Source organism: Pinus tabuliformis, chromosome 2_1 (assembly GCF_031772625.1).
Source record: "Pinus tabuliformis cultivar Carrire ecotype Pingquan chromosome 2_1, CPIR1, whole genome shotgun sequence".
Classification (NCBI taxonomy): domain Eukaryota; kingdom Viridiplantae; phylum Streptophyta; class Pinopsida; order Pinales; family Pinaceae; genus Pinus; species Pinus tabuliformis.
The window spans coordinates 462,697,423-462,712,489 of NC_142299.1; the positions used below are offsets into that span (position 1 = coordinate 462,697,423).

The 15,067-nt window shown below is 38.0% G+C and overlaps 2 pseudogenes; both read left to right on the top strand.

The window, feature by feature from the left end:
- Window positions 1-3,977, top strand: part of LOC149200925 (rhamnogalacturonan I rhamnosyltransferase 1-like) — a 49,811-nt pseudogene extending 45,834 nt beyond the window's left edge.
- Window positions 3,978-13,550: 9,573 nt separating this feature from the next.
- LOC149200926 (mitochondrial outer membrane protein porin of 36 kDa-like) lies at window positions 13,551-14,708 on the top strand (annotated as a pseudogene).
- The last annotated feature ends 359 nt before the right edge of the window (window positions 14,709-15,067 follow it).

The window sequence follows — 15,067 nt, forward strand, 5'->3', positions numbered from 1 at the left end:
GCACTTGTAGGAGGTATGACATCACAATAGATAAATAGAAAGTCCATTATGTTTATGGAATTCCAAACTATTAGCTACTTCTAGATGAATAGGTTTAGAGATGCTGCCTTGGAAAGTTAAAATTTTAACATGAACTTATAGTCTTCCAATGATAGCAATGAGCTCTGAAAACAATGAAACTGATTAGAACACCATCCTCCCCATAAGTAAACCACAATTAGTAAATTATGAACAAATTACTTGAATGGTGCTTAGGTTATGTAACTGAGCTTTTTGAAACTGAAAACAAATCAGTGTTTTATGCCATACTAAGTGAACAATGCTACTTAGAGTAATGGCTAATTGTGGCCATTATGCAAATGTGACCCTTACTGTGGGTATCCTCCATTGTGACTATAATGTGACCTCTCAAATGCCATGACTGACAACCTTAACAGTGGTAGTGCTCTCTACACAAAGTGATCATATGTCTTCTCCACACACATTATTAGGCGAGAGTTCTCTAACCTAATGACCAAATGACTTCCACTCCAACTCAGCCTATGTGCAACTTAGAGCCACGAAGCCAGAGTGGCCTCCTCCTTCCACACAAACATTGAGAACGTGATCCTATGCAGACAACAATTATCACAGGGCATATGTGCCCTGATCTTTATGAAGGAAAAAAAATCATGACTAGAAATTATTTTATTTCTTTGTGCATTATTGTTTGAATACTCTATGTGGGGAGCTTGTAGAGATATTCTATGAGAAAATAGATTTGATATGTCCATCTACAAACTAATTCTAGATACAGTCTAATGGATAACAAAAATATAGTACAATAACATTACAGCTAAATAATAGTAGTTGCCATTCTATCTGGTTCTCTGGAGCAAAGTGGTGTGCCATGACTAAAGGTAGAGTGAGATGCCTGTAGCATTGAATAATAAATCAAGTATATCTCCACCATTTATATGTCAGAGGATGCACTATATGAAGTTGCATTGGCTTGTGTCCACAAGCATCCAATCCTACCAGTAGAAACCCAATAGTGATGTTTGGTTTAGGGATATTTGGAACCAGGCCCATAGGGATGGCTAGCTTGGAAGTTTGCTGGAACAATTCTACCCATAGGGGAACAACTTAAGCAATTGAATCATGGTTACTTGAGTTAGAAAGTAAATTTATAACTTACCTGAGTGTACCAACACCCTCTTGGTGTCTATCTGTAATCTTAGTTTAGTTCTTATTAGGCATTTAACCTTACTAGAATTTCTTCCAGCTATTGCCTTCATGCCATGAGTCCTTATCTTAAGAGCAAGGAATGAGAAGCAAAGGCATGGCTAGTGACTAGAGTGAAGTTGCAACAAGTTAGTTGTACTAGAAGGTGCAATTGAATCACTACCTTCAAGGAGATCTAATGCTTGTGAGGTATTTTGGTTTTGCTGAGCCTGTACCTCAAAGGAAGTTATAACTGATGGAAGTTTTCTTTCCCTTCATATAGGTGCTTTTTTGTCCACCACATACCTAATTAAGTTTGAAATTTGAAAATTCCTCTATATATGAGAAGTGAAAGTCCATTCTTGTTTTTTCTAGCTCGTTTAGTTTCGGATTGATGTCGTCCACTTTACTATTGTCAATTATCAAGATTCATAATCTTGCATTGCTTTAATGGCACCAAGAGTAACATAGATTATATTTGCAGGCTTTCACTGTTAAGTGCACTTGTAGGAGGTATGATATCACAATAGACAAATAGAAACTCCATTATGTTTATGGAATTCCTAACTATTAGCTACTTCTAGATGAGCAGGTTTAGAGATGCTGCCTTGGAAAGTTAAACTTTTAACATGAACTTATAGTCTTCCAATGATAGCAATGAGCTCTGAAAACAATGAAACTGATTAGAACACCATCCTCCCCATAAGTAAACCACAATTAGTAAATTATGAACAAATTACTTGAATGGTGCTTAGGTTATGTAACTGAGCTTTTTGAAACTGAAAACAAATTAGTGTTTTATGCCATACTAAGTGAACAATGCTACTTAGAGTAATGGATAACTTCTCTGTTTCTTTCTAGCACAAAGAACTCTCAAGCTTTTAGATAAGCTAATTGCAATTTGATGGTTTTCCAGATGATGTAATAGTTGCTGACCTAGACTATGAGTAAACTTGAATTTTTTTAGGCATCATATGGTTTGTACCTTTAAATTCAAATGAAATTGAATATTTTCAGAGTAATTACTACATTATTTCTTGTAAGGAAAAATTTCTTTGGCCATCAATGTAGAAAGCAAAACATTCTCTTCTTTCAGTTAATTTTATTTTTTCCCTCCTTTTGGTATCTATTTGAGAAAAATCTTGAATACTATACTGAAATTCTTGAGTGTGAAAATTGTTTGCAGAACTATATAAAAGCAATGGATACCTAATGGTCTCTTGCAATGGAGGTCTGGATCAGATGTGAGCTGCAATATGTAAGCTGGTTTATCTCCACCTTTTAGAATTATGCACAATTTTCCTTTAGCTAGGGCCTTAATTATGGTTCTCCAAACTCTGTAATTATTTACTTCATGTTGTCACTGTGTTTGCTGCATTTTCTTTTGTGACTGTTTTGTGATATATTATCATTTGATCAAGGTCAATATTTTTCTCATGTTAGATATGTGACATGGTTACAATTATCTCAATGTGATTGTGGTTGTCCCAAAGCTGGACAAGGCTTCATTTTGGGCAGATCCTAGGTGTTTAACTTTAGTATTCCTCCTATCTGTTAACAGATCTTCAGTATGTTTTATTGATTGATTTCAACATTGGGTATTGCATGGCATTAATTACTTGTGGGGGTGGTTTATCCTTCATGTTTCCTTTTGCAAAATTAATCTTTAATTTTATGTGAACAGTGAATTTGAAGACATTTTTGATGTGGATCAGTTTATCACATCTCTCAAAGGCAAGTTTCAGATAGTAAAGAAGCTTCCTTCAAAGCTGAAGGCAAAGGTAGAAGATGGGGCAGTCTTCACCATGCCTCCTACGAGATGGTCAAACATGTTGTCTTACCTGCATCAAGTTGAGTATCAAAGACTATCCTTTAATACTTTTGGCTTTGCATAGAAGGATACTAACAAAGTTTCCTACCATGATACAAATCCTTCCCCTTATAAGAAAGCACAAAGTTTTGCATTTGAATAAGACATATGCACATCTGGCAAATAATAGCCTGCCACTTGAGGTTTAAAAGCTATGTTGTCATGTGAATTACAACACTCTGCTTTTCACTTCAAAAATTGATGAATTGGGTCAATTTTTTTTAAATATTGCAATAGCATGGTCCTTTTGTGGCTCTTCATCTTTGTTATGAAATGGATATATTGGTTTTTTCTGGTTGCACTCTTCGTTGTACCGATGAATAAGTTGAGGAACTCACCAGACTGAGGTATATTACATGTTTGGAAATCATAATATTTTCCTGGTCAAGTCAAAATCTTTATTGTTAACAATGTTGATCCTATTATCTTGTTGTATTTCTTTCATAGGCATGCCTACCCTTGGTGGAAGGAGGTCATAATTTCTTAAATGAAGAGGAAGGATGGACTGTGTCCTGTAACACTAGAGGAGACTCCATTAGTACTGAAAGCTTTTGATTTTGATAGAAATATTTAGATATGTATTGCTGCTAAAGAAATATATGGGGGAGAAAGAAGGATGCCTGCCCTCTATTCAACTTATCCAAATATTGTAAGTTGACCGATTCACTCACTTCAACTCATTTTCCTTTGAAGTTGGATTTTCTTATGTCATGCACTCATGCTAATCAACAAAAATCTGTAGGTGAGGAAGGAGACTCTTCTTAGTCCTATGGATTTAAAGCCATTCCAAAATCATTCATCTGAAATGGCTGCACTGGATTACATGGTGTCTTTGGCCAACGATGTGTTTATTCCTACATATGATGACAACATGGAAAAAGTTATGGAAGGGCATTGCAGGTAATCTTATATTGTTTTGCATATATCTGGCAAAGAGGATATAGTGGTTACCTGGTGGTACGAGTTGTAGTGGTGACAAATTTAGTTCTCTAGAACCAATGTTACCAGACTCAGAATATACAATAAATTGGTGAGAGAAAAGAGCGAAGAGTTTAATCAGATTGGGAAAAAATCAGGGAATAAAGTCATTGATATCAATAAAGTCATGTCCAAAAAATGCATAATATCAATTGATGTCCAAAATATCATGAATGAATAAGTATCTCATATATGTTATGAGTCCAAACATGATCCAAAGTACTGAGTCCTGACTCCTAACCAATGACTACATAGAACCAGAAGCATCTGCTTCTAAAAGTTTATAAAATATTGCATACTAATTAGTTAAAAAGCAGTAACTAAAATCTCTTGATTGCTGCTGAAATGATACGATAATGGTTTGGTACTGAAATATATGACAGAGCACATGCTGAAGCTAACACTGGAGCACATTGCACACTATGCCTCTATTACACTACGACTCTATTACGCAGCGTAAACTAAAACTGAAACCATGCCTCTATTACCTTCTCAGTGTTTGAGTTGCGCGCCTAAGCGGTGAGAAGAGAGTTATGGACCGAAGTTTAATTTTTAACCTAACTAAACCATGCAACGAAAAATGCGGGAACCCTAAAAGTTAAAACCATTGCTCGCTGAGTTGAGCGCTGAAAATCGCGTCAGTCGCTTAAATCACAATTAATCAGTGAGTCGCAAGTCAAAATCATGTTGACCATGAATCAAACTCGGTCAACGCGAGTTTGACTCACCCAGAGTTGAACCAGATCGTTTGAGGGAAGAGCAGAGTTTGACTTGCGGTTAACCGCAAGTGATCGAAGATTCATGTTTCACTACTTAGAACATACCTTTGTAAGTAGCATTAAGAAGCCTTGGGAATCGGGTCACAGGTATTATTAGTAGTTTTCCAATCAGTTGTCTAAATTATTTATTATATGTTGCCTTTTTATTTCTTGATTTTGTTGGATACTTTCTTGATTGAGTTTCAATTCAATGTAAATTGTGGAAACACTTTGGATGTGTTAATCGTGTTATCCTACTGATGCATCAACATTTGAGAATTATTGTTAAGTTAATATTTTAGAATAAAGATCCCTAGTTGTGAAATACTTAAATGAAACTCTTAGAAGCCCATTTCTAATCAACCCTGAAGGGCCTCAATTTTAACTTAAAAAGTCACTCTGAGTTGGAATTATTTTTTGAAGTGTGACAAATGCCTTGGAGATTGATTGAGGGCTCTCTTAGAAAGCCTTTGAGTCTCCATCTCAAAAATCCTTGGAAGCAAAGTTGCATGGTATTGGGAGAGGGGTACATGCTGGAAATATGATCCTTGCCTCATCCCCCATCAAAAAAGTAAAAAGACAAAAAAAAATTGAAATAGGGAAACAATATCTGTCTGTCTATCTATAAATATAAAATAGCACAAGAAGAAAGGATAATTGAGTAAGAAAATTTAAATGTAGCCTCCAATAATATCCACGCTATCCAAAATGCACAGAGCATGCTTGTTGTAGCTGTAGAAAACACTTTTTCCTAAAAGTTGTTGAAGAAAATGTGAAGAAATGAAGTGTGGAACAATGTTGTTGCTCATAACCGTCTTCTGGTTGTGACTACAAAAACAGATCAGTATGCTTCACACACAACAAAAGTGCTTCTTGTTTTTGTAGGAGATACCTTTGCTCAAACAGTCTGGAAGAGAGTGTAAGGAAATAATAAGTGGTAAATTGTATTTAGAACAAAGACAGGGTGTAAGGGTTTTCTAGAAGCTTATTCAATGTGAAATTAGTGTCAAAATTTATGTCAATGCCAATTTAAAGCACTCAAGTGAAGGCACACTTATCAGGCCTCATTCTTCAACTGATTTTCCAAAGCGATTCGATCACCACGCTGCATCAATCCATGTTGCAACCACGCTGCATCCATTGTGTATCCTGCCATGCTGCATCCATCAATATGACAATACTTCTGTCAACCTCATGTTGCAACAACATCATACAACCCTCCAATAGTTTGAGATCTCAGCATTTTTATAATGCTAATTATTTGAGCCTTCAAATATCCATACGAAATTGACTGTGATGTTATGGCCTGCAGCCTAACACACAGTCTTCAGGCAGCATATTCATTGTGCTTGTCCCTTCACACAGTGACCTAGTCAACCTACAAACAACAGTCACAAGCACCTCCTTACTTCAGATTCTTCTTCTCTTTAAATCGACCTCAGGAACAATACTAACATGCCCAAACAGTTATGCTGCCACCTACAAAAATGTGACAATATCACAGATCCTTTGCTGTAATGTAATTACCCTTGCTATAGTTTAGTTGTAGCATCTAAGGGTCCTTTCAAACATAGATAAGGGCTCCTTCAATTACGACTTTCCTCCTTTATTGGCTTCAGCGAAGATGTACTCCTTTAGGACTGGGACAAGGGCAACAATAACCCTACTTTGATAGCAGAAGAGGGAACACCTAAATGCAACTTAAACTCCTTGATTGGTAAAGGATGGAACCCCCTTATTGGATCGTGGCTAGGGTAGATAGGAGCCTCATCAAATTGCTGATTAGGACTCCTAGATTAGGCTACATATGAGTGCCTCTTGATTGCGTTTAGAATATGGATGAGATCCCTTCCTTGGACAACATATAAATCTCTTCCTTGACAACGTCTAGGGCACGCTAGAACACCAGCTCATGACAGCATATAAACCCTCATTGACTGCGGCTTTGAGTAGCATATAGAAGGCCAGATCTTGCTGCGAAGATACTCTCCTTGACTGCGTCCTAGATGTCTTCTATGACTCCTCCAGGACAATGTTTAGGTCACATAATGATCTCTACATTTAGGGAAAATTGACAGCGTTAGAAATTCTCCTTGCCACACTTATAAAAGCCTCCTCCATGACTGCGTTGAGGTCTTTCTTTCATGACTGCTAAGGCAGCGTTAGGGCTTCTTCATTAGGGCAACATTAGGGCTTTATTAGGTTAGTGTTAGAGCTTCTCCATTAGGGCAGCGTAGAGCCTAGGGCACTCCCTCTAGATCTCTCCTTCATCAAAACCCAAAACGGAAATGAAGAGAGATCACAAGAGTGTGTGAAAATGACTTGAAGGTCACCTCTATTTATAGTAAAATGTGGAGGAAAATTTGGGGTAATTTGGTTGTTGGTCGACCTTGACGAATTGTCACATAACACAAATAAATTCATATCTCCATGAATACATGTCGGACTCAGATGATCTTTAGATCAATCCTCCACCTCTTGACGAGAGGAATCCAAGAAAAATATCAGCTAACATGAATAAGATGACCCACATGGAGTTTGGCCCTAGTTTCTAACTTTAACACTCCCTCTCAACTTGGGAGAACTCCATCTTCTAATCCATCTGCCAGTTCATATTATCTCTGCCATCAGTTCCCTATACTGCTATGCTCTGCTGAACTATGAAGAAGAAGAAGTGATTGAGAATATATCATACCATCCTCTACTGACCCAAAGTTAGTTCTATATAAAGGATGGTGTCTCATACCACTCTTACTAGCCCAAAGTCAGTTCCAATAAAGAGAGTGTGTCATACCACTCTTACTGATATGAAATCAGTTCCAAAAGAGAGTGAATTATACCACTCTTACTGATCGGAAATCAGTTCCAAAAGAGAGTGAGTTATATCACTCTTACTGACCTGAAGTCAGTTCCAATTGATCCTAGATCAATATCATCCTAGCATAGGGAGTTTGGTAGTACACAATGTGTTCATCGGTAGTACTGTGGCCCCTATCCTTATTTCCCTGCTCATTAGCCAGATGAGAGGTACTTCCCATGACTCCCAGACTGCATGGATAGGATGTCTCAACAGGATAAGGATGAACCACTCATCCTGCTTACATGTCACCATGGGGTATCCCAGGGGAAGGTTGAACCACTCACCTTGTACATAAAAAATCACTAGGGAAGGCTGAACCACTAACCCTATGACTGTGTCTCGGTAGGAGAAGGATGAACCACTCATCCTACCTACATAACATACCACTAGGGGAAGGCTGAACCATTCACCCTATGGTTTCTCATCACTACAAGAAGTACCCCCAAGCCCCTGGAGCTCCCAGAGCTCAATGTCCATATTATACTGGACCTTCAGGAGAGAGTCTCTCCACGACTCCTAGTTTTTCTCGGAAAGTCAAGAATTTGACCTTTCCTAGGGGCTTCATCTGAATATCGACGACTTGCACATCAGTCCCAGAATGATGGAGCCTTCTTGCTCCCCGTTGTACCATATCCCAGATAAAATGGTACCTGATGTCTATATGCTTGGAGCGATCATAGAACACGGGATTCTTCAACAATCAAATCCCCCTCTGGTTGTCACAAAAGATCACGATGGTATCCAACACGTGTCTAAATAGCTCACTGAAGAGCTTCCTCAACCAAACAACTTCACAGGAGGCCATACTCACAACTATATATCCGACCTCATCAATGCTCAAAGCAACTGACTTCTGCTTCCTGCTCATCTAGGATATCGAAGCAGAACCCAAAGAGAACCAACACCCAGGAGTGCTCTTGCGATCCTCCACACTACTTGTCCAATCATCACTGGAATAATAATGCAGCCTCACAACTCCAGTAGTGTATCTCAACCCATGAGTGATTGTGCCTTGAAGATATCTTAGAAGATTCTTGGCACCAATCCAATGAGGCTCAACCATATATGAGCTCAACATGCTAACTGCAAAACATATATCTGAACAGGAGTTCACCAAGAACATCAATGCTATTATGAGTTGACGAAAATAAGAGGCATTTCCCAAAGCAGGTCTGGAAGTACTACCACATAACTTCTCAAGGTTATGCTCCATCAGGGTACTCACGGGCTTGCAATCCACCATTGTAAATCCATAATCCAACTCCCTCTTACTTTAGTAAATGAGAGGGTCTGAACCTTCCAGAAAGAGATCGTCCACATAAGGTACCAATATCAAACCCCCTCTTGATCATGAATCTCAAACCCCTCGGGTTGTTTCAGATTTGTGGTCTTGCTATTACATGAGGGGAATGGTCCCCTTGTAAGATTTTCTTCGATACATCTTGGACATGTACCTTCATGCTTTTCTTTGAATTCAGGCATCCTTGTCACCATCTGACGGGTAGGGCCCCATAATGAAGATGGGCAGACCTCCGGTGCCATAGAAGAGATGAGTCACATGACATGGTCCCCAATGGACTTCCTGCAACTTGATACAAATTTCCAACCCTGAACCCAAGAGTAAAAGCATCTTTAAAATTCCTTTTTCAAACACGTACCTTTCCATCAATGAATGCCACCCTGTAATCTTTGACTTCCATTGCTGAAATGGACAACAGGTTCCTTTTGAGATCAGGTACATAAAGAACTTCTTGCGAGTTACCCTGATCCATTTGAAGAGAAACATTCCCTACACCCTTTACGGGATAGGTGGCATTGTCTCCAAGAATAATCTCCAAGATTGTTTCCTTCTCTATCATATTAGAGAGCACTTCCTTGAATCCAGTGAAGTGCCTTGAGGCACCACTATCAATTTTCCCAACAAGTCCGGTGGAGAGGACCGACATAAGATAATTCTCAGAAACAATATTTGATTCTTCATACCTGGAGTTCCTTGCTTTCCCCTTCTCTTTGCCATTGTAACATTCCTCCGATCATTGAAGATGCCCCTGGAATGATGGTTATCATCATCAAGTGATGCGTCCCTTCTATTCAGACACTCCTTCGCATAATGGCCATACTCATTGCAAGCAAGGAATTTGCCTTTCCTTCCACCCTTAGATCTAGACTTTCCATTGAAGTGACCTTTAGGTAGGCCACCAGACGCTTTTGTTGCGCCACTCTGATAATCTTCTTTGCTTTGAATTCACCCTTGGTGAATTTAAAGTGGGATGAGGAACGCATTGAGCCTTTTTTCCTTTCCAACTGACTTTGGTGATTTCTCTTTCACTCTTGCTTGGACTTTGTCTTCACCTCACCTCTGATACCATGTTAATTTTTGGTAAGTTCTATGCTTAGAGAAATTTACTTCAATTTTTTATATTAGTTCAATATCAATTCCAGATTAGCAATCACATTTAGCATGACAGTAAGATGCAAGTATAACATATACATAAATCACAGAAGACAAGCCAAGATAAGACGACACAAGATGTGGCGCTAGCCAGGGACAAACCCCAATGTGGGGAAACCCTTGATCAATTCTTCTTATAATCTTCAATAGTTCAATAGAGAGAGATAGTACATATACATCAAAAGTCAACAATTTGACTTGTCAAAATAAGAGATCAGACATCTGATATCTTCACCATGAAGATGACACAATAGTTCTGATGACAAGGACTGCAGATCTGAACTCAAGTGAAGGCACACTTATCAGATCTCATTCTTCAACTGATTCTCCAAAGTGATTCCATCACCATGCTACATCCAATGCAATGCTGCATCCATCCATGTTGCAACCACGCTGCATCCATCGTGTATCCAACCATGCTGCATCCATCACTATGACAATACTTCTATCAACCTCATGTTGCAACAACATCATACAACCCTCCAATAGTTTGAGATCTCAATAGTTTTATAATGCTAATGATTTGAGCCTTCAAATATCCATACAAAATTGATTGTGATGTTATGGCCTGCGACCTAACACATAGTCTTCAGGTAGCATATTCATTGTGCTTGTCCCTTCACACAGTGACCCAGTCAACCTACAAACAACAGTCACAAGCACCTCCTTATTAAAAATTCTTCTTCTCTTTAAATCAACCTTAGGAACAATACTAACATGCCCAAACAAATATGCTGCCACCTACAACAATGTGACGATACCACAGATCCTCTGCTGTAATGTAATTACCCTTGCTGCGATTTAGTTGTAGCATCTAAGGGTCCTTTCATACATAGATAAGGGCTCCTTCAATTACGACTTTCCTCCTTTATTTGATGCAGCCAAGATGTCCTCCTTTAGGACTAGGACAAGGGTAGCACTATCCCTACTTTCACAGTGGAAGAGGGCACACCTGAATGCAACTTAAACTCCTTGCTTGGTAAAGGATGGAACCTCCTTATGGGACTGCGGCTAGGGAAAATAGGAGCCTCATCAAATTGCGGATTAGGGCTCCTAGATTAGGATGCGTATGAGTGCCTCTTGACTACGTTTAGACTACGGATGAGATCCCTTCCTTGGACAACATATAAATCTCTTCCTTGACAATGTCTAGGGCATGCTAGAACACCAGCTCATGACAACATATAAACCCTCATTGACTGCGCCTTTGAGTAGCATATAGAAGGCCAATTTTTTTTGCAAAGATACTCTCCTTGACTGTGTCCTAGGTGTGTTCTATGACTCCTCTAGGAAAACGTTTAGGTCACATAAGGATCTTTGCGTTTAGGGAAAATTGACAGTGTTAGAACTTCTCCTTGTTGCACTTATAGAAGCCTCCTCCATGACTGCGTTGAGGTATTTCTTTCATGATTGCTAGGGCAGCGTTAGGGCTTCTTCATTAGGTCAGCATTAGGGCTTTATTAGGTCAGCATTAGAGCTTCTCCATTAGGGCAGCGTAGAGCCTAGGGCACTCCCTCTAGATCTCTCCTTCATCAAAACCCAAAACAGAAATGAAGAGAGATCACAAGAGTGTGTGAAAATGACTTGAAGGTCACCTCTATTTATAGTAAAACGTGGAGGACAAGTTGGGGTAATTTGGTTGTTGGCCGACCTTGACGAATTGTCACATAACACAAATAAATTCATATCTCCATGAATACATATTGGAATCAGATGATCTTTAGATCAATCCTACACCTCTCGATGAGAGGAATCCAAGAAAAATATCAGTTGCCATGAATAAGATGACCCACATGGAGTTTGGCCCTAGTTGCCAATTTTAACACCCATAAGTAGTACAACTGAGAAACAAACCCCTATTCAAAATTTGTTTCAATTGGTTGTTTGCATCCTGAATTTGGCTAGCCTTGCAGAGGTCATAGATCATAGAAAAACAGATGAATGCAAACAACAATCTTTAAGAGAAATATTCCATCACATTATTAGAATGAAATTTCCTCTGGCAGATCAGGAAACCTTCCTGACATGAAATTTGTGTACTTGGACTTCAAATCATCTATTGCAGTTTTTGATGGATTTTTCCCTTTACTTGATGGAAATTTCTCTGAAAGAGTTGCTTCCACCAATTTCAAGATCTCCTCACCTGATAGATACTTCTCCTCGACATTAACATTGGTGAGAAAGGAAGAAATATTATTTTTTGTTAACTGAGAGGAAATCTCCTTGGTAACTATGATAGGAGACACTGGACCTGACTCATATGTAGGTACAAGGTTTCCATTTTAGTATCCAACCAAAAAGTGATAGGAAAGTTGACTAGGTGTGAGGGAGTTAGCTTGAATATGTCATTTTATTATTTTGAGTGCTTTATGTAGCTAAGTGACTCTTATTGTTAGGCCTATCTATACTAATAGATATTGGATGCACAACCTTAGGATTCCCCTTGGTTCATTTAGAGTGGGCTCCCACTAGCTTTGGTTTGAGATAGCTCACTGTGTCACACACCTCAAAGGGAATTTTTCAGCTATTTGACTTACAATAGATCAAGTTGGGAGAGCACATTGCCTTCAAATGTTCCATCTAGTAGGAGATAAAATTGTTACATATTTATTGGATATATTCTTGACTGATAACACTTGTTGTTTGGTTGTTTTGTCACGACTCACATATTATTCATCAATTTTAAAGTTTTGTTTGTTGCTTAGACTTTATAGCCCAACACTATGTCTTGCCTAGCTTTCCATTTCAAATCTTAAAAGACAAAAACAATATCATTTTGCAAATATGTTTTTTTAGTGTTTGAAGGACAAGTTTGTAGTCTTATCATGGATTCCTCCCTTATGTTGGAGGAGAGCTAGCCTTATGTGAGAAGGATGATCACCAAGGTGACAATGGGTGATGTTGTCAAGTAACTTTGGGGTTTATAGTTGATAATTGAATCTATATTTCGAAGCATAGATTTTAGAGGTAGCAATGAAGTGCTTTTCTCCTTGGATTGATGGAATGAGTTTAAGCACTTATTCCATTTCTTAACAAACCATCATTTGGTTGATGTTATGGTTCTTTTGCTTTTGAGAAAGAAGCTGCCACAAGATATTTGAAAGCTTTTGTGGTTGCCTCAAAGGCTGGATCAAAGGAGGAGAGGGAGCCACCCCTCCTTAGGGAAGTCATGGCTACCCCTAAGAATAGAGAACTTGAGAGTGAAAACCTAGTTGTGCAAGATGTCGTCTCTATTAATTGTAGGATTTGAACAATCAAATCTATCTTTGACATCATATTTAGCTTTGAACAATTTGCACACTTAATGTAGGTGTTTTTTTGTAAAGTAACAACCTGCAGTACTTTGTATTAATTGGGACATTGCTACATTCTATAAGTTAAAACATTCTTTCAGTTATTGTGGCATTCATTTTTACCATTTAGAAAGACATGACAATTAAGGTGATTAGGAATTTGTGTCAATTGTGCCATTTTCCTAAATGTATATATTTGAAATATGTTGTAGTTTTCATTTGTAGTGTGCTATTCCACTCAGTCTCAACTTAGAAGGGATCAAATTTCCAGTTCTGCAGTTTGAAATAAGCCATTTGTAAGGATATAAAAAATAATAACTAGTTTTATATGTGAGAACCGTTGCAACGAAACATCTTGTTCTTGTTTCTATTTGGAGCCTTTTCTTTGTAATATTGTAGACATTTACTCAAACATCCGTAGTAGTCAGGCTTCAACATGCCCCCTAATTTTGATCATCAATAGTCACAAGGTTATCTACATGGTAAAATTTCATGTTGGTATGTTGTGATAAACACAATGCTTAACAACATTCTTCATGTTTTATAGTGATAAAAATAATTTTGTAATTTTTTTTGTGAAATGGATTACACTTTAACTTTGCTTACATTATATATTGTAAATTTGACAGGTTGAGCTTCAATATATGCATGATTATGCAGGGGTCAGTACAAGCATTGTATTGACACCATCTCCAATAACACATTTCTCAGGAGTAATTGGAAATGAGAGTCTTTCTGTAGGGGTGAAGTTTCTTTCTACATTGCATTAGGAAACTTCTTGAAATATGATGAAGGCTTGAGTATTTCAAAGCTTGATTTTGTTTCTTCTTTGACCTTGTAAGACTTTGTCCTTTCCATTCTTGTAAACTAAAATAATGAATTTTAGTGGGTTTTTTGGTAAAATTTAGGGGCAATTGCAAACTTTTTTATGAAGCATTGCATAGAAAGTTTTTTGGTGTCATACTGAAAGTGACTCATGCTTTTCAGAACTGGTAAGGGTGATACCTTGAAGGAATCTTACTTGCACATTGTTAGTCCTCTAAAAAAGATTATTGTTGGAGCAAAGATATCACATATCTTTTCAAGGAATAAGAATATGTTCACCATAGGCACTCAACATGCTTTGGACCCACCAACAACAATTAAGGGGTGCCTCAATAATTATGGAACAACAACTGCACTACTTCAGCATGAGTAGAGGCCTAAAAGTTTTGTTACTCTTTCTGGTGAGGTGGACACCAAAGCCTTTCACAACCATGTGAAGGTGGGGTTATCTCTGGTTTTGAAGACTTGAAGGATCTGTCATGGATATGCACTATTTGGTACATATTTAAGTGAAGCTCTATGCCAAATTTTGATTGGAATTTTTGAGTTTTTCCTTTCAGAATAATTATTTCAGTTCATGTGTTTTCTTTTGAGGCACAAAGCAGCTCAACACCTTGACTTAATTAGAAATGTAGTTTTGTGAAGTTAGATGTTGTAAATTTTATAAGGCATATGCTCTTGAAAATGGGTGTTGCTAAGCATGGTTGGCCGGAGCTTCAATTTGATTGAAAAGCTGTGAAACATTTTTGGTTTTAGCTAATGGTAAGATTATTAATCGAGCTCTTCAGTATTTGATATGGGTGGGGTTTTGTTCAGGCCCTTAATTTC